The following is a 20,689-nucleotide window of genomic DNA, read 5'->3' as shown; positions in this document are numbered from 1 at the left end:
TTTACAGTGTGTGTCAGGTCTTGCAACATTACGACATATACAACAGCGATATATAAAACAGAATATTGACTATAGCCATCATCTAATGGCTTCGATGCTTTAACCAGATTCTTCATCAGAAAGTCAAATTTGGGTCAGAAGTGTACATATGCATTTCTTCTCAATACCCCTACTACCTAAATATGCTTAAACTATTACAGATGAGGGTCTATACCTAAGGTTGAGCTATATGGGGTTAGGAGTAAACCAGACTGAAAAGATGGGTTGACTTGCATGAAGATGTCAGCCCTAGAGCTTCTTTCTAATGACTGAACCACTTCCTTTTGTCAGCGAGTCAGACTCAGCATGCCTTGGTGCACTCTCCTCCTATCGCAGCAGCAAAATAAGAAATCGAACAGTGTGAAGCAGCGTTAATTTGCCTTGTGTCAAAACTTGGGTAGATGCTGCTAATTGTTTGGGGTCAGGAAAGTGTAAAATGTTTGTTGAATGATGGAGGCTGCTGTAGTGCTTACTGGATTCCAACATGGAAGTGCCTGAGCAAACAAATATGCACCAATTTGCCTGTTTAAAACAAACAAATGCCTTTTCCACGCCCCACCTTTAGATCACTCCATGCGTTTTGCTATACAACAACTTTAGCAGATTTAAATTACAAGACAAAAATCTTTTGACAATACTAAAATTGAAATATCCTCAACGTCAGCTTTTAAATTCTGTTCAAAATCAAGAGGTCACCGATTTGGTTCTCTATCTGAGAATACATTTAAACTAAAAAGCTATAAAAAAAAAATACAAACACAGAACAACTAGTAAAGATGTGGTGTTATTTACTGTGTTTATATTTAAAATAAATAATGAAATAATCTTTAAAAAAAAACTGCAAAGCTCTCCCCGGTGTGTCAAAAATGTCCGTCTACAGTTAAATTTCATTAGCAGACAAATTGCATAAACCTGATTGGGCTGAAATCTATAGTATGTCCAAGTACATGAAATCCCCAGTTAAATCTATTTTTTGCTAAAGGTCTATTAAATACTAAACCTCTTTTTTATTACTGCCTCATAATGGAACATGACGGCAGGAAAAATCTGTTCCCTTGAGGATCTAACCAAAACAAGCCACTAAGATGACAATATTTTAACACATTTTTTAAAGACAACCTCAGGTAGTTTAATAGAATTTTGAAACGTTTAATTTCACACAGTTGTAACGAAATGAGGCCCTTTAGCCTTTCTAATCACTTAGATGTTTGCCATTATTTTGCTCTCAATGGATGGAAAAAACATTGGAATAAATAGTGTGTTGATTATTTTCCCTTCCTAATCTTCTTTTCCCTAATTTAGTTTTAATATTTTGTGCAAAAAGGGCAAATATTTTTAAATAGTGTTTAATCTAATCCATGTCAGACATATTTGATTCCGGACTGATAGTCCAATTAAAGATATAGATGATAAAAATAAAACAAAAGAGGTAGAAAAGTATAACACATGTACAACTAACAATTAGATAAGAAATCAAAATAATAATAACCAAAAAAAAAAAAAAAACTTTAAGTACCACTAAAGCCTTAAACTGGGAGCTTGGATGGTTCAAGAAATTGTTATAGTGAAGAGGTAGAGCATTAAAAAAGCCTGAACTTCCTACAGCACCATTATTTAATTTACTTTTTATCTATGTTGAAATAATAATAATAATTAAAAAAATCAATTATTCAGCTTTGATATAAAACTTTACCTTATGATGCTATAACCCAGCCTAAAACACTAGTCTTATATTACTTAGGCTATTACTAAGGCTTGTAATTTCTCCCACTGCATTTTCCTCTCAGCCTGGGAGAAATGAGTCCCCTAGTGGCCAAACAGGCACATTGCGCACAGGTACGCTGCGCATCAGCTTAAAATAATTGAAAAGAAATGAGTAAAAAAAGAAAAAAGAAAAAAAAAAGAAAAAAACTTCACTTTCCCTGAGTGACAGGACTTTATCTTCATGACTGACCAACTCTAAACTATCTTTAAACACGCACACCCCTCCCCTCTCTCAGCCAAACAAAAATAAAACACTATTCTATAATAAGCCACCTTTTTTTTCTCCTCTATTTTAGATGCGGGGATCTCTGGAGAGTTGCAGGAATGCGCTTTGAAAAAATTCTTCCCAATCCAGTCGCATGCAGAGAGGAGTCTGGCACAACTTTAAAAGGATGCGCTGTATGAACTGTATGTGCATGACAGCTTTAAAAATAACACTTCCCACTGGTCTATTTTAGAGATTCCTGATGACATGTAAAAAATAAATAATTGATTGCCTACTCAAAATTGAATAAGATGTTGGTTATCTAAAGAAAAATAATGCATTTATCAGATCAACACACCTGGAATCACTGCAGCATTCATACACAGCCTGCTTACCTTAGCACCATTATGCGGCCACTTTCAAACTTATTCTCCTTTCTTTTAATTTTGCTTTTTGTCTCTTTTTGTCTCTTTTTTTGAGTTTTTGTTGTAGTTGTACTTGTTTTACATCCAGCAAGGCGAGTGGTGTAAAAGCCAAAAAAAAAAAAAAAGAGGTAAAGAACAGGGAAAGGGAAGAAAGAATCCACTCTTGACTTCTTCTAGTTGATTTTTCTTTTTTTTCGTTCCTCCTGGAGTTGTCCGCGATCAAAGCGCTGGGAAGCTCGTCTGGTTTATTCCCTCTGCTGAGGGAGTCGCTCGTCGGGTTTCTCTGTGTTGGACGTGGCGAGACTGTGGTTGTGTTAGGAGAGCCGCGGTGTGACTGCCTGCCTGCCTCTCTCAGCCTCTCAAGCTCTCTCCCACTTTCTCTCTCTCTCTCTCTCTCTCTCTCTCTCCCTCTCTGTAACATGCGCTCCTGTTTGAATGTTTGACGAGCTGGAGGTGACGTCACTCTGTGAAGTCCCGCTCACCACCAACACCATAAAAAAACAAAACAAAACAAACACCCCAAAAATCCATGTGCTGGAACACGCACTTTGTAGGCTACATGATTACATTTGTATTGGAGATAGACCGTGGGAGTGCGTGCACGCGTGACTGGCGTGGGTGATTATTTATGCAGTCTGACCTTCTCATAGCTGCTTGGTGGTGTAGTGGGTAGCACTACTGCCTTGCAGCAAGAAGATTCTGGGTTTGATTCTTTCTGCATGGAGTTTGCATGTTCTCCCTGACCATGTGTGGGTTCTCTCTGGGTACTCCAACTTCCTCCCACAGTACAAAAAAAAACAAAAACATGACTGTTAGGTTAATTGGCAGTTAATTCTCTTGAGTCCCCTTTAGGGTTGTCTCGATACTAAACTTTTCAACTCGATACCGATACTAAGGAAAATATTCGATACTAAATACCATTTTCGATACCACAAGGATAAAAACAGACTCCAAAATTCAACAGAAATATTTTCATTAACAAATAAAATAAAATAAATAAATACAATAAAGGTTGTATGCTGTGCACAATATCAAACAAGCTTGATAAAAAAAACTTGTAAAATTAAAATGAAGTGTTCCTTCCTTGGCTACGCCTTGCACACATAAAATGACACTAGCCAAAACAAAAACAAAGTCTCAAACTGAAAGGTGCACAGAATTATTCAATCACACAGTGTTCTGAAAGTGCATTTTCCTCTATTCTGCACTTTATATGAATGACTGCTTAGGTGCCACTGGTGGTGGCACTGTATCAATACTTTTAAAAACGAGTATTGTATCTGGATACAACATTTCAGTATTGATACTTTTTTGAGTATCGATACTTTTGACAACCCTAGTCCCCTTAGGTGTGAGTGTGTGAATAGTTATTTGTCCTGTTTGTCTCTGAGTTGCCCTACGATGGACTGGTGACCTGTCCAGGGTGTACCCCGCCTCTTGCCCGTAGACAGGCGGAGATAGGCACCAGCACCCCTCGCGACTCTACTTGGGATAAGCGTGTAAGAACCTGGATGGATGGATGACCTCCTTATAGGGCCCCCTATCACATCCAGTGTCTTCCCACTGCAGGAACTTCATTTTCAGCCTGCAAACCAGAGGCTAACCTCAACAATTAAAAATCCAAATAAGTGCATTTTGTAGCTGCCATCGAATGCAGAATAAATAATAGATTAATAAATATTTAGGTTAAAACTATAGAGTTCATAAATACATAAATTTCTAGTAATAAAAGTAAAATATTGAAAGCATAATTTCATGTATTTTATGTATACTGTTTGTTTGATATGTGGGAATAAGTCTTAATTAAGGGGGAAACAAAAGGTTGCTGCCACAGGTTGATGGAGTGTTACCTTTGAGGGTCGGTACCTGTGGATTAGGGTTCTGGTCCAAACTATCAGGCAGACACTTCGCTGATTCCTCTGCCTAAGCCACCAGCGATGGTATAAGAAAATTGGATAAAGTGCATAGTGCATTAAAGGACTGAAGATTCTAATTTTCTCTCAAGGGAACGCGGCCAATGAGGTAAATTTTTGTTTCATTTACTGTTTACTTTGTTTGACCGTTAAGATGTAATGCAAAGAATTTCTGTTGAGTCATATATTGTATGGTCGAGTTTTTTCCTTTGATGTCTTTATGGGGAAATAATTAGTTTTGTTTGCTTTTCTGTCTGTATGTTTTAACAGTTCTCACAGCACACTATCATGCTTCTTGTGTGATTAAAGCCAGTGTCTAAAAGAACGACTTGGTTTCATGATTTCGACTTGAGAGGGAATTACACATTTGTCCTTTTGTCTGCCTTTACTGCCATCCACATGTACATGTCAATTCAGCAAGCAAACGCATTATAAGTCAACATCTGAGCTGATTTAAGAGCATAGTTTTCCTGATTTACTGAAACTCTATCGTACTTTGTAAACAAGTTACATGGATATTTCTTGTTCACTTCCAGCCAACTATTTCTGCTATTTATATCTGATTAAGTAAGGTAATATTTTGGTCTAAAATAGGTACATTTTCATTTCTTTTTAATAAAGGAAGATTATGTCCATTTCTCAATTCAATAGAACGTGAGTACGGACTTGTGTCCTTGCCAAGTATGTTCTTGAGAAGAACACAGAAAAGTATGGACTTGATGAGAACGGGAGCATGCAGCATAAATTTGGGTCAATTGGAACAGAAGTGTACTTGTGACGTCACCCCATGCTTGGCACGTCTGAAGCTGCTTTTCTTCTCCTGTTATTAATAGTCTCTAGATAATAATGAATTGTGACCTTTTTCATTAAGTGGGGGAATAATAACTAACAGTCAGATAAACACAAATAAAACAAACATTTTGCCAAATAAAACAAAAAAATTGCCATCAGAGCCAGCAGTCTTTCGCACGAGGCTATGCCGAGAGAGGACTGCTGCAGACGAGGTGCGATTAGCCCTGGCTGCCGTTACTCTCGGTGGTCAGCTGGTTGCCGCGGTCCTCTCAACTTCGGAATAAAAAAAAAAAATTAAACCTTAAGTTGGTAAATGGACCATATAGTGACGCTTTAAAGTAAAATATTCTCGCCTCAAATGATCTTAAAAGGTACTTTTATTGAACATCAGCAACAGAAAAGAGAACTTTTAATTTTCAATGGAGCGCTCCATTGAAAGCTTGGACAGCGGTCAAACTCAGGAATGGTTAAGCCTGCTCTAATGCATACTCGATAAATACGGAGGGGCGACAATAACATCCGGGGAATTTGTCTGTTCTCGGTCTTCACATTCTTGTGAATTGGAACAGTACTAGGGCTGAGGTTGATGACATTTCACGATTACACGAGCACATGAGAACACACAAGTAAATGTATTGAGAAATGGCCAAAGATTTATGGGAAGCGAACCGTCTTCACTCTTGGAAACAAAGTCTAGTGGATTGTTTTTTTTTTACTTTTTGGAAGAGAGTTTATCAATTTCTAACCCTTTAGACAAAATGTACAAAAATGTGTAGAATTTGTAGAGTTCATGGAGGTAGATGGAAAGTCGATAATAATTTCAAAACCTTGCAGGCTTATCAATACTAACAAAGAATAGGGGGGCTCTGCGCCGATATACAAATACGGAAATCTGATGAAAATAGGCTATGTTCACACAGCAGCCTGAAGTGACCCAAATCCAATCTTTTTTTGCTCATATGCGGCCTGGATCTGATCTTTTCATGGCATTCTGAACAACACAATTCCAACTTTTTCAAATGCAACCCAGGCCACTTGGCTATGTGGTCCTGAATCCGATATGAATGTCATTAATATTCAACAAAGGTCACTATTCTGTGGCTTGCTACGCAGAAGCGGGAAGAAAAACAACAACCACGGCGGATGATATTGAGGAGAGCAGTCTTTTTTTTAAACCATCTTGAAAAAATTTTGTTTTTAAGTTTGGGAAAGATCTCTAGATGAGCACCAGCACTACCATCCAGGTTTACTTCCGTAAACACAGAGCATGTTTTCTTGTGACGTCATTGCATCCTGTACTGCACATGTGGGACACTTACGCTTTATGAACACAGTTCACACAGGAGATCGCATACAAGTCGCATATATTTGGAAATGTGAACAGCAACACAAAAAAATTGGATTTTACAAAAAATTTGAAATTGATCATTAAGGCCTGCAGTGTGTACATAGCCAAATATGGTAGATGTTCAACCAAGCCACTGCCTGAATGATTCCTGTTGTTATGGAGTCTGGTTCTTATGGAAGATGGAGAAGTGGAGACTATTGCCACAGAGTACACTCTGTCACCCCAATAAAATTTAGAATTAAAAAGTAAAAAGAATCCATCTGTTTTTTGATAGTGCTCTTTCTCCCTATCATACTTTTAGACACGCGCACACAAAGACGCAGAGAAGAGCGCATCCATTACAGAGGTACGCAGGTACTATGATTCAGAGTCATCAACCAAAAAGGTTGATTAAGCTTCTCATGAGCATGGGTTAGCTTTAAACTAAGCGACAAGGAGACTGATCTGGTTCTTTCTTATTCTGATCTTTTTCTTATTCTGTAATAACCTGCTGTTCTGAGAAAGACTCTGCAGCCAGGTACCCTGTTAGTTTAAAGAGTTTTACGTGGGATGGAGGGCAGCTTATGGAAGTGTAAACAATATGACTCTTTTATGACTTAATTTAACCCAATAGAGAGTTACTGACTTCGGCCATAACTTAAACCGCAAACCCCTCTCACGCCACTGAACGCTGTTTAAGAAAGTTCAAGAAGTTCTAAGCAGAAATCAACAAAAAGGCCACCCCCTGTAGTCCTGGCTGTGAAACTTGTCTACACTTCAAATTGTTTTAGTTTGAGTTAGTTGTACTTGACAAAAGCTGATAGCATTTCAGACCACTACTGAATCCTTAATCAACATATATTTTCAATAATACAGAGGTTGGTGCTTTTACCTATGCTTTCTGGCTGATGTTTTGGTCAATTTTGAATGTTGGTGGTGCTTTCGGACTTGTAGTAGCATGAGACAGGCTCTAAATCCCACACAAGTGTCTCTGATAGTACAGCTCATCCAGGATGGCACATCAATGCAAGCTGCTGCAAGAAAGTTTGCTCTGTCTGTCAACCTAGTGTCCATAGGGTGGAGGCACTACCAGGAGGCAGACCAATACAACAGGAGATGTGGAGAAGACCATAGGAGGGTAAGAACCCAGCAGCAGAAAAACTACTACCGCCTTTGTGCAAGTAGGGAACAGAAGGAGCACTGTCAGAGCTCTGCAAAATGACATCCAGCAGCCAAATAATGTGCATGTGTCGGCACAAACCGTTAGAAACCGACTCCATGAGGATGGTATGAGGACTCGACTTCAACAGATGGGGGTTGTGCTCACAGCCCAACAGAGTGCAAGACGATTTCCATTTAATCCAAGTATTAATCTACCTGTTTTGCTTAAGCCCCTGATGTTTTGGAATACACAGACCGCATCATGACTAAGGCAAAGGAACTTGCCAGACAAGTTAGGTCTGTGGAGAAATTTGAAGCAAGATCAGATGATAAAATAATTTTAAAAGCTTTACCAACTCAAAGAGGAATATTTAACCTTTCATTTGAAAACGATTAAATTATGAGAAATCTTCAAAATCTACAACAGCATGGTTGCCCACCAATTGTTTAGGTCTGAAACCGACAGACATGGAAATAAAAGTCTTATTTAGAGGAGAAATTAGGACAACAATGTTACTCTGGAGGAGCTGCAGAAATTTAACATTCAGGTAGGGGAATCTATTAAGTGTTTACAGTTGGCCATTTACTTTATCAAATCTTGGTAGGAGTAAAGCTGTTGTTACAGGAAAGTAATTTGAAGTCCTGCTTAAAGTCATGCGATGGTACAAAAAAACAAAAAAAACAAACAGAAGGAGGTGGTTTGGTTGAAAGAGTCAAAAGTGAAACTTTCTGGACTGCATCTGTTTGTAAAAAAACTAAAAAGCTGCATCATTGCATTTGACAGCAGTGTGTTTCCATCTTTGCAATGATACAGCTGCACATACAGACTGCCTAAGCTAAACCCTGTTTACTCCTTAAGCTGCCTGGGCTCACCAGTGGGCAATGGACAGTTAACAGGATAATAAACCCCTAATGCAGACCAAACAAGCTAGTGTACAGTAAACAACCTAGCCACCTTTTCAGCATATTTGACTGGCATCATTGACGCAGACGGCCACTTAGATTTCCCTGATGTCTTCAGACAGTGCAAGATATCGAATCAAATCGGGTTAGGGTTACAAGGAGTATTCAGATTTTACACAGAGTCCTGGGCCAGCAAAATCAAGCCCCAAAAACTTAATAATGCCTGGCAAAAATTTAGAAAAAGGAAACTAAAAGCCCCTATAACATGTTTGTGCATTTGCAAGATGATACTTTTTCTTTTTTTCAGAAATTCCTGATGCAGAGCAAGCTGGTAAACATAGACTTTCAATGTTCAGACGTGTGTCACTCCATTAAAAACACCATCTCTTACATTAAGGTCACCATAAACCCATCAGTAAAAGCAACAGATACATCGAAAATCCCTGCAGGGACCAGGGTATTGATTATGTTGTCAGACTGAGCATAAATGTGCGTGCTTGTAGTTCGGGAGGTATTTTATCTGTCGTTGCACTTTTTTTTCTATCAATAGCATTGCTTTTAGGTTTTGGGAACCCGTTCTGCATTGGGTACTGCAAGGTCAGCCCATCCAGCCGTTAACTCATATTCCGGTTTGTAATGGATAAACATTTTATGCAATGGCCTGGAGATGGGATTCATACTCGTATTGAACACTAATGGTGCAAAACTCGGTATGATGGAGCGCTTGATAACAAAGTCAAATGCACTTCCCCTCTATGTGTTAGTAGGGGAAAATAACTACAATGTTCCTGGGAGACAGATGACTATAGCTAACTGTCTTTGAAGCAGCATCTCAAACCCTATCATGAACAATTTAGCCCTACAGACAAAAAGATCTAGCATCCTTCCAAAAGAACAAATTAAAAGGAGTTCCTATAACAGCAACACTTTATTTTAGCATGAGTGAGCTATGTTAACTATCTGACCAGGTAACTACATTAGCTATTTATGATAGTAAATTATACCTGCTCCTTTTTTGAAGGCAGAGTTTGATAGTTGATTCTTGGAACAGGGGAAATGGTTGGTTTTGTTACAATAAGCAATTTTAGAAAATTAAATTACTTTTTGTTTTGTGAACGACTGCCTTTTAGCTGAAGGGGAAGAAATCACAGTGGGGGAGAGAGTTCACAAAGGCAGGACTGTGGGAAATATTCAGATTTCCAAGAACTACAGACTGAGTTAGGAGGCTTTCAGGAAAAAAAAAAACAATACATCTGATCACTGAATGTATGAATAATTATCAAATTAATGGGATTCATTGACACAGATGGCAAAAAAGAACTTTATCCCTAGGGAAGCTTAGCTCAGACTTGGAGAGAAGTTGAAGATGTTTTTGATCATAGGGGAGCATGGAAGACAATCAATACATTTAAAGGAATCAGATAATGCAGTTGACCATGATACATCCTCTCTTTGATGTCCCATGGGAAAGGGACACCGAATCAAACCAAACACTCACTGGAAGGTCAATATGGTACTGTTGGGAAGAGCAGGAAACACATGAAGGGTAGAAATTATTAAATTTGAAGCCTTTATGCCAGACCTTGATTTTATTTTTACATTAGAACTGGTCAAAAGTATTTTTTTTTTTTTTTTTTTTTTGGCGAGAGGGGTAGAGTACTGCCATCAGTACAATCCATATTGGAAGAACACATTAGAAGTCAATGTAAAATTAAAGTCTGTCTCTAATGGAATTTAATGAAGTGATACATTTATTGACCTTAGGTAGAGGGTTGCTTGTGCCAAAGTTAGGATTAGGGCCCTCAGGGCAGAGGATGAACTGAATGTATAAAATTATGTTAAGTTTTAAGTCACTGAAGTTGGGTTTCAGTTTGCCCGAAAATGTCTGGTGGGATTCTTGTTTCATTTATTTATTTATTTATGTAAGTGTATGTGTTTGAGAAAATGTCACAGACAACAATATATATACGATCAGCTTAAGAAATTGAAGTGTTCAAATATCCCTAAAGACAGCAGCCGAGGCTCATTAAAGTTAAAAAAAAAGGAAATTTAAATACGAGCATAACTTAAAACTTTGAATTTCCTTAAGTTTTACTCTTTTCTTATAAATTGTAAAAAATAAATGGCGGCGCCCTGTCTCTTCAGTAGGGTGCTTCTTGTTTCTTGTGTTGATTGGCTGATCTTAGGAGCTTGGTGTTGTGTATGAAAAGAAACATTGTTCATTATGAAGTTAGTCTGACAGGGCCTAGAAGGAAACACTGTGCAACGGGATGGATGGATGAATGAAGGGATTTTTAAATGAGTAGGAGAGTAATTAACCTTTATACTGTAGGACACCAACAGTAGGCTGGCATAATGTAAGGCAGGAGTGTTTTTCATTCACTGTTTTGCATGTTTACAATCACACTCATGGGGGTTATGCAAATTGTAGGCCTGACTGACAACGACTATGTAAATATGATTCAAATCCAACAACTAATGCTAAAGGTTATCAATATGCATTTTCTTTGGATGAATAATGTAGGCAACTCTTTTGATGTATGTTTCCCTGTGTACCTGCCCACACACTTTGTCTTTGGAGGTTATTCTGACTTCACAGTGCTAATTAGCGCCATATTTTCACACTTCTTTGAAACTCTGTTAATTCTTTCTTTTACAGTTCCCTTTATTATTTTTCAAAAGTCTAAAAAAAAAAAAATCAAAGTTAATAGCCTGACATATTATTCGACTGCCAGTTTCAGTGATGAGGTCAGCTAGTCTTATGAACACAAATTGTGCTTTTATACTAAAAAAAAACAAAAACCACATTATTGGAGAATTAATTTATGGCACATATTTCACTTTATTGTTTTCTTTTTGAAATCCATTTTTTTTTCTTCATGTAAAGCTTTCATGTAAAGGATAACCATGTCTAAAAAAAAGATTACATTTATACAATATAATACCACTTATTCTAGCAAATTTATTCAAGGGGGTAATCTTTAACAAATACTTATCTTAAGCAAAATAACTTATGTGGAAATTTATTATAAAAACAGATATAAAATGTATATAATAATTATTTTTACTTTCCTTTTAAGTTGATTCAGGGGATCGGAACCCTTAAAATTTTAATCTAACTTCAATTTCTCTTCGTCTTCATTCAAGGCAGGAAGGTCTAGCTGCACCTCTTACAACTTGTGTGATGGGAAATTTGTGTTTTTGCAAAATATAATGCTACGTTCAGATCACAAGCAGCAGGGTTTTTTTAAGGATACTTAGAAATTATGTTTAACATGAAATACAATTCTTTGTCCACCAACCATTTATAATTTTGTAGATTTAATTATAGTTGTAGGGAAAATGAATTATACATATTTATATTTTAGGTTGTTAAAATATTAACAATAATAACAATGATAAAAACAAGCAGTTTAAAATATTAACAAGAAGCCCGCCTTCTGTGAATAATCTTCATAGCTCTAAGTATGTTTCAAGAGGCGCACTGTAATGCTAGTCACCTGAATCTACAGTAGAGGCTACCACAGGCTCAGACTGGATTTGATTGCTCAATACGCTGGGGGTCGGTTTCTTTGTAAGGCAAGCCAATAACTGCTGCATGGGTCTGAGGGAGGGCTGCTATTTTGCAAGGTTTTACTTCTTTCTTTCCTCACAAGTTGAACTGCAGATGAAACCACACAGCCTTTTTTATAATTCTAGATCAAATGGACAATGCCAGTGTTTTTAGTTCAAAATGATAGAAAAGAAAAACACAATGAGTTTCATTGTCAATCTTTCTATAGCCTGAGGTGCAAGCCTTTTTATGCTTGACAACTTCCTGGCACTTTACAAATGACTGTCACTCAGTCATTACTCTCAACTCTGTGACCCTAAAACAACACTATGTAATAAAAACGGGCAACTTATTTGAATAAAAAAACCAAAAAAAACAAAACAAAGAAAAGACAGGGATTGTTGCTTTCAGCTCCCAAAACCTCATAGGTGAAGCATTTATAGCCCATTACCTCCTCTCTCACTCTGATCAAGTAAACCAGTCATTGTAAAATTAATTTCCCCCATCAAGCGAAACTCATGCTCCTTGGGATAACAATCTATCTTAAGAGGATAAATCTAATCCAACATGTTGAGACGGATGGAGATTGACTTGTTTATGGCCGTTGCTCAAGCAGTCAAGAGAGGAAAAAGAGGGGAGTTAAGCCTAACAAATGCCAAGGTGATCTTAGATATATCTCCAAGGCACCAAAAAAGAAATAGGACTACACACAACACAAGTTCTTGGCTAAGACATCCAATTCTTCCCCCTTTCTTAGACTGTCGTGACTGATAGCCAAACATGCAGTTGTGCTTCCATGAGCAATTTAAACTTAGACATGGAAGATTTTGTCGCCCCAAAGTGCAGACAAAATAGTTACTTGTGTTGTATTAGCGTGGGACTGATATGTATATGATTGACAGGAAGTATTGGTCAGAAGCCAGACAGAGTTCTACACAGTTACTTATTTCATCCAGTATCTTTGTATATGAGTATCACTTACTGACCTACATACCCGAACACTACACATTCATTTCAAATATTACCCCAAAGCAAACGAGCTCAACCTTCTTTGGAAGACAGAGTATTATGTTAACCCTTTTTATCCTTTTGAATGACTCGCCTGGAGAATTTCTTAAACTCAGGACTGCTGTGCCTTATTTGCAGGTAAGAACATGCTGTGAGTAATCAGTCATAGCTCAAAAAGTAGTCTGGGTCTAAGAAGATTCTGTGCCAGACGATACCTCACAGGAGACTTGCAGTGCTTTGAAAAAGTAGTATGTATAGTTTTATTCCCCTAATGGCTAAATTTATACCCTGTTAAAAAAATAAATAAATAATTATATATATATATATATATATATATATATATATATATATATATATATATATATATATATATATATATATAATGTGTAATTTTTAGTGTTGCGCCGATGCCATTTTTTGGCCCCGATACCGATACCCGATACTTGGCTGTGCAGTATCGGCCGGTACCGATACCATAATAATGTAAAATAATTGCCATCATGGTTTTATCAAGCTGCTGTCTACCTTTGTGAAGCAGGAAAAAAATCTAATACAAAGTGAATCCAGTAGAACTTTTTATTTCCTACCTGGAATAGGTGATAATAGTTGAATAAACTTATGGCTCTCAAAATGGTATCGGTGCCCTATTTGTTGGTACTCGCCGATACCGATACCACCATTTTAGGGCAGTATCGGGGCCCCGTCCGATACTGGTATCGGTATCGGTGCAACACTAGTAATTTTATTATATTAGAGTAAATCAAGGTTATTACTATCAACACTGCATCCAGTTGCAGCATAAATTTCAATGAGACTATATAGCAACACTAGGCATTTAACAAATAATACATATTTACTTTCTCAGTATGTTTATCAATGTTGTTTAGTTCAGACAAGCCATTAATTAAGTCAAACATGTTTTAACTTAACTCATCTTAATGTTTCAAATTGACCTTTGTGGAACATGGACTCACTACCCAGTCCTAGAAGCTGCCAGGCCTTTATTTATAGTAGGAAAAAAAAATAACCCTACATTTTTTCATCATTAGCTGCATGTATTATTGTTCTGGTTTTTCCATTTTTTTGTTTTGTTTTTTTTTTCCAGACCAATTGGCTAGACCAGTCATAATGTTATGGTTGACTAGCATATGCGGGTGTAGTGCATTCAGATTTGACACAACTCCACCATCAGGCGTCACACCTTCAAAAAAAAAATTCAGAAAATATCAATTCTATTACACATAATGCAACACCGTAATACTACAATTGGCAAACTAAAACCTGAGTGACTGATCATTTATTATGTGTTTCTGCTGGCGGCTTCATTTGCTCATTGGCAGTCTGTGTTTTGAGTTTGATTGGCTTTGATGAGCTTTTAAAATTTATTCAAATGTCACCAAATGTAGCAAGCACTTGTTTATTCTCCTGGGCTGGGAATTCATAATTTAACACGTCACAATGTATGAAGGTTTTACTGCTACATTTTTGGACCATGAGACTACATGAAGAAACTCTCAAATTCAACTGCAAACTCGACCTGAAATATCATGTCTGTCACATTGCATGACAAGAGTTAAATGGTGGCTCATCTTTCCTGCAACTTCTGAGCCTGAGTGTTACGTATGACCTCATTGAAGTGTCAAGCTGAATCTAATTTGGGATGGTGCTTGTATGTGAGACTTTTGGCTTGACTTAGTTTTGTACTAGCCAAAGGGATGCAATGAGCTGAAAAGCAATTAGGTCTATTAAGAGATCATCTGAAATGCCTAGAGCAAACTTGATGAGCACGAGGACAAAGAGATAAAGGCAAAGAGAGGCAAAGGTTTAGACAGACTGAGTCAACTCTTGCCTGACAGAGCGGCTCTGCAGAACCCGGCTCAGGACATGGGTCCACCTAGAAAATTCGAGCTCACATTTCTGACTCATTAAGAGGCCAGTCATTCTGGAGAATAAACATGAACAGATCAGAGTGGATGAAAATGGCCTTTTCACAAACTGCTCCAGACACATTTGCCACTCACCACTATTCAGTTAGCATTAAGTCACTTTTGCAGCCGTGGAGAGTACTACCTTTTAAGACGGGAATAAGGGCCAAACGGCTTGTCACCATAGATACTGCTCTGATGCACTGATTGCTCTGCTTTTGAGATATATTACTGGCTGTTTCCATTGAAACACAAATGATCAAAACAAAATCAGGCACTCTGTGTGCTTGATGTCAGGATGTAGTGATATTTTGAAAGTAGGATCTCTTATCAGGACAATCTTCTTAAGCAGAACTCCAAAGAATATTTCAATGACTGACTTCAAATTGTGTTTACAATGAATAGAAAGACTGCTAATTAATATATACATAGAACTTGTGCTATTATAAATATCCAGTTTAAGATACGGATAACATATTGAGTCAATGGTTCAATTGGATAAACATTGATAAAGCTAAATTTAGATCTCAAATGAATGTATATAAGACAAAGAAGTTCCTGGTAAATAATCCTGGTAGTTGTTGTTTGGTCCTGGTACTTCCTCCCAAGATATTGCAGGAGTTTTCTTTACAGTCCCTAGAACATTCTCCGTCCAGGAGGTCCAGTGTCCTGCACCATTTATGTGTCTCCAAAAGGCTAAATTACCTACTCATTATGCCGTTACGTTCTTGTCAATGATCTGATTATTCGACTTTGGTGCAGGGCCTACAGGATTGGAATTAAAAAACACTGCCATAGAAAGTAAACCTGTCAGTTCCTCGTTTGCACCACAGAATCTCGTGATAACTACATCTTATAGATCCTAATTTTAATCGTAACAATTCCTGGTAGTTCCTTAGAAGTAAACCGGATAGCACTAATTTATGAGTAAACATGTTTGTTAACACGCAACCTTGTTCAATCCAATTCAATTATTAAAGCAATTACTTTAAAATATTTTATTGATCCTAAATTAAATTTCATGTGAATAATATGTGATGAGGCTTTTATGAACAGGTATTTCATTTTTATTTATATTCTAGTTTGTTTTTATCAGTTTCTTTTCTTTTAGTATGGATAATTTTTGTGTCTGGAATAAAGATGGATTGATTTATTAACTGATAGATAAATGTTGCTGTGACTCGTTAGTCTTTTCCTTCAATGAGTTGTTGTAATTGTTAATAGCTATAGGCAGGGAAAATATCCTGTGGCTTTGACAATTTTCATTTTAATTTGAAATGAAAAGGACTAAAATTTCCTCAAGAAATAAAGTCGGCTCTGTCCCTTCTTATAAACAGCTTCACATATGTGAACTCAGTTTCTTGTCTATGTCTGATATGCCCCATGATTGCAAAGTCATTGTAGTATTTGAGCAGATAACAGGACTGTCTTGTTCAGGAAGTCAGAGGTGCACAGACTAAAACTGAATGGTAAGAGTACTGCTCCAATGGTAAGAGTACGGTCCGACATGGTGCCCCTGTGCTGTTGACCCTCTTTTTGAACACGTGACCCTTTAGTCTCACAAACTGTTTTAATCCAGGCAGTTGTTAAGGCCTCCCACTGAGTCTTCTCAAGTTTCTGACAATGCAATTCAGACTAAATCGTGAAATCAAATAACATGACCCTCACAATAATATATTTACTGTCTAAATTACAGTGAGTTAGTTGAAGCCGGTGTATAATGTCAGCTTGATTCCAACTCCATGGTGATGAGTTAACGACCAAAGTCTCTTAAACTCTGATCACACATCACTGATATTGTTCTGCTACAGCATGCACTGCAGATTCTTCCAGGTAAGTAATCCAAGGTGTTCCTGGACAATGACTCCATGAGTTACAGCAAACTAAACTTATTTGTTCCTGGACAGTGAATGTGTGAATGCATTGTAGGCAGCCCTGTTAGTTAATCATGCATCCTGTTAGTTACTGAGAAGTAATGCTGTGAATTATTACTTTCTAGAAAAAATCCCTGGGGTTCTAACAATCAACCTTTAACTTCTGGGAATACATTAAAAGCAGATACTGTATCATATATTCCTAAATAGGTTTGGACAATAAGTGAAATTTAGGCTCAAGAAATATCAAAGACCTTGATATCTTATTTTGTGTCAAGGTGCAGTGAACCCTAAATAATCCCTAATAAAGTATTAAAAGCTTTGTAGTGCATATTATCTCTGAGCAGAAATGGAGATGTCACTATGCCAGGTTTCACAAAGAAACAGTTTTGTAAAACTTGCTGCATTGTGTGTCACTAACGAACAATAAAAACACATAAAACCGCAGATACGAACTAAAGGGAAAAACAAGGTCTAAATTAAAGACTGCTAAATAATATATACATATAACTTAAAATTGTGCTATATGGTTCAATTGAATAAACATTGATAAAGCTAAATTTAGATCTAAAATGAATGTATGTAAGACAAAGAAGTTCTTGGTAAATAATCCTGGTAGTTCTTGTCTGGTAATCCTGGTAGTTCCTCCCCAGTAATTGCAGGAGTTTGCTTTAGAGTCCGCAGAACAATCTCGGTCCAGGAGGTCCTTTGTACTGCACCTTTTATGTGTCTCCAAAAGGCTAAATTACCTCCTCATTATGACATCTTATTTTGTGTCAAAGTGCAGCGAACCCTAAAGAATACCTAATAAAGTATTAAAAGCTTTGTAGTGCATATTAACTCTGAACAGAAATGGAGATATCTTTATGCCAGGTTTCACAAGGAAAGACTAGTTTTGTCAAACTTGCAGCATTGTGTGTCACTAGCAAAGAATAAAAACACATAAGATACTAAGTAAAGTGAGTAAATCAACTATACAAATGTATTGTGACATATGACGATCATCTGGAATACATTATGCCTCCTGCATGTTATAAAGCTTTAAACTTTGCACACATCCACTATTATCCACTGCAACAAGCAAATATTTTCCAAACTAATCATGTTTCATATGTAATTTCTGCTCGCATTGCTATGTCTGTCTCTCCCTCCCTCCTGCTTCCATTTCTTTCCCCATCTAATTCTTTTTTCAGGGTGTTTGGACACCAGGCATTTACGAGAAGCCTCTCACCATAGCCAATTGATCAAGTCCATTGTTTGCACGGGGTCCTCGATTTTACAGTTCAGTGTCCATGAAAAGGGGCGTTTGCCACTCCTACCTGTCCTCAGCCCCCTCCACATAGAAATACACACACAGACACACCGTCTCTTCCTTTCTCTGTCCAGTGATCCCCTGCTGGCACTTTCACCTGCACACCTTCATCAATTTCACACCTACAGAGCCCTTCTATGCCAGCTTGGAAGGTTGGAGGAGGAGTTGAATTGATGGGTAACAAAGTGAGCTAAGATTTAAAGTCAGAGAGTGCCAGAGTGACTCAGCGTAGGACATGGCAGTCATTAATATTTTCTGCTGTGAAGTAAGTGGTTTATGAACATATTTTGCAGAATTGTTGTTGGGAAACACCATTTTGATGACAACTCTGCTTACTATTTGCTGCCCCCTATAGTTAGCCTTCCACCAATTTATTTATTTCCAAAACATTAGTCATTCAGTCATAGCTGTAAATCCAGTAATAAAAAAACAAATACCGTGGAAGTGGCGGGGGGCTGCAATCTAGAAGGTAAACCTCTTTTTCCCTCACTTTCTGTATTTTAAGCTTATAAAAATAAGACTTCTTAAAAAGCCAGTCAGTGCCTTTACGAACAGTGTCCTCAGACGGCAAAGCCTTATTCGAGCTGTTTCCATGAAATAAACGTGAAAAGATAAAAGGAAGAGGAGGTAGAATAGGCAAAGCACACAACATGTGATGCAAGGTGCCTCGTTCATGGCTCAGGGGTTTATGGGATTGCTCCCAGCTGTCACTCTGCGGCAAATCTGCACTGCTCTAATATCTTAATTGTTTCAAATTAAATGCTCATAAAATTGCAAAGGAAATTATTTTTCCCCCCTCTCTCCCCTGCCTAATCCAAAGCAGCCCCTTGACTTCCACCTGGGCCCAGTTTTATGCCAAGCAGGGTTTAAGAAGTAGAATAGCTCCCGCAAGAGGCAGATATCAATAGGATCGTGATGAGAGAGGGTCTGAAGGGTGAAAAAACTGCATGGAAGAAATCACACTCAATTCAAGATATTGCTAACTGTCTCGTCTTTTTCATTTGTTTCTTCATTTCAGTTTATCTCCTCTCTCCTTTTAGCCTTCTCTACATGCAGTGCCTTCAAATTCACTTAACAGACACTTTCAGAGGTTTGTTAAAAGAGCTGCTTAGGTTTGGAGAATCTGTCTAAAGGAAATCCATTTTTTTAAATAAATCTAAGAATCAGGTATTAGTTAAACAGTTTTCATTATTTTTGGTTTTGCACTCTAAATATACAGAAGATAACTCAAAATGACAGACAGTTGAGAGTATTTTAAGATTCTGTATACCAGCCCCTACATGCATGTGTAAAGGTGGTAAAAATATACAGAATTCGTTAAATTGCACGTATGTTTACATGTAGACAAGTTGACAAGCAAGCTTTATTATTAGCTAACAAAGTTAGGCTTAGGAACAAAACGCTGGGAACCAGTGAGGTAGACAATTTATCCACTAGAATTGTATTAGATTTTTGTTAAATGTTGTACTTTTTTCTAACAAAATATTTTGGATACGTATTATCTGTTGAAGATTCTTTTTCATCTCTTCTGTAGTTTTCCATCCAACAGCTACCCTCCCAGTATTTTAGCAAACTAGATATAATCTGCCGTCAGGAGCAAACACTGGAAAAATGAGTCTTATTCTGGACCCAGAATAAAACACTACAGGCAAGACTCAATTCCTTGAAAACAAGGAGTAAAAACATGTTGGTGCTTTCCAACTTTAGCTCACAACAAACAGACATTTTTAAACTTTCTTACCCAGGATATTTATTTAAAACCTTCTGCCAGACGTTCTTTATTACACACTGTAGCAAAATTTCACACACTTATGTGTGATCACATAGTCCACTATAGCATGCTGCACAGCATGTGAGCCTCAGCAGAACTTTCATTGTGTGTAAAGATCAGAGTTTCGCATTAGCCACCGTTAACTCGACATCTCCCCTTCCAATCTTGTGCAAACACCAGCTCAAAATTAAACCCCTAACAGGCAAATCCAGCAGAAGATTATGTTGTTAGATCTGCAAAGTGCTTTGTGATGGGGCTGTTAGTAGTGGTAGTGCTGAGGGCAGATAGATCATTCCAACTAAAAAAAAAAAAAAAAAAAAAAAAAAAAAAAAAAAAAAAAAAAAAAAGCAGTTACTTAAAGGAAAAAAAATTTAAAAGGGAGTAGAAACAAAGAAGCAAACAAATTATGATGGCTAAATAATATAGTATCTAAAGAAATTCAGGGAGAGATTTCTTTTTAGAATGCATTGAGACGGTATTTTTTGATTGGATTCTTTTCATTCTTTTTATTTATTTTTTTTTTTTAAGAAAATTTCCAGGCTGCAAAACATCAGAAAGGCATCTAACTAGATGACTATTTATCATACCATTTCTAGGTTTAAGCCACAAAGTTGGTATGAGGCTCTGTGTCTGCAACATCATTTTTGGTTTATGTAATCTCACATTTGTTCTGATTAAGTTTGGAGTCACCTTTTCAAGTGACATTATGTCAGAAGT

At 37.3% G+C, this 20,689-nt stretch overlaps 1 protein-coding gene across 3 annotated transcripts in view; it reads right to left on the bottom strand.

Moving 5' to 3' along the window:
• Window positions 1-20,689, bottom strand: part of LOC119771469 (receptor-type tyrosine-protein phosphatase delta-like) — a 601,694-nt gene that overhangs the window by 202,604 nt on the left and 378,401 nt on the right. Inside the window, exon 1 of one of the 3 annotated variants that reach the window (XM_038267466.1) lies at window positions 2,404-2,784. The exons of the other annotated variants lie outside the window; for them this stretch is intronic. The gene's annotated coding sequence lies outside the window, so the exon portion shown is untranslated. Of the gene's footprint in view, window positions 1-2,403; window positions 2,785-20,689 lie in introns of those variants that run through there. 3 annotated transcript variants of the gene reach the window in all.

This window comes from Cyprinodon tularosa, unplaced genomic scaffold, assembly GCF_016077235.1.
Source record: "Cyprinodon tularosa strain WSP-4 unplaced genomic scaffold, ASM1607723v1 ctg674, whole genome shotgun sequence".
Classification (NCBI taxonomy): domain Eukaryota; kingdom Metazoa; phylum Chordata; class Actinopteri; order Cyprinodontiformes; family Cyprinodontidae; genus Cyprinodon; species Cyprinodon tularosa.
Note: the sequence above shows the minus strand (reverse complement) of the source record. Positions and strands in the feature narration are given on the sequence as shown.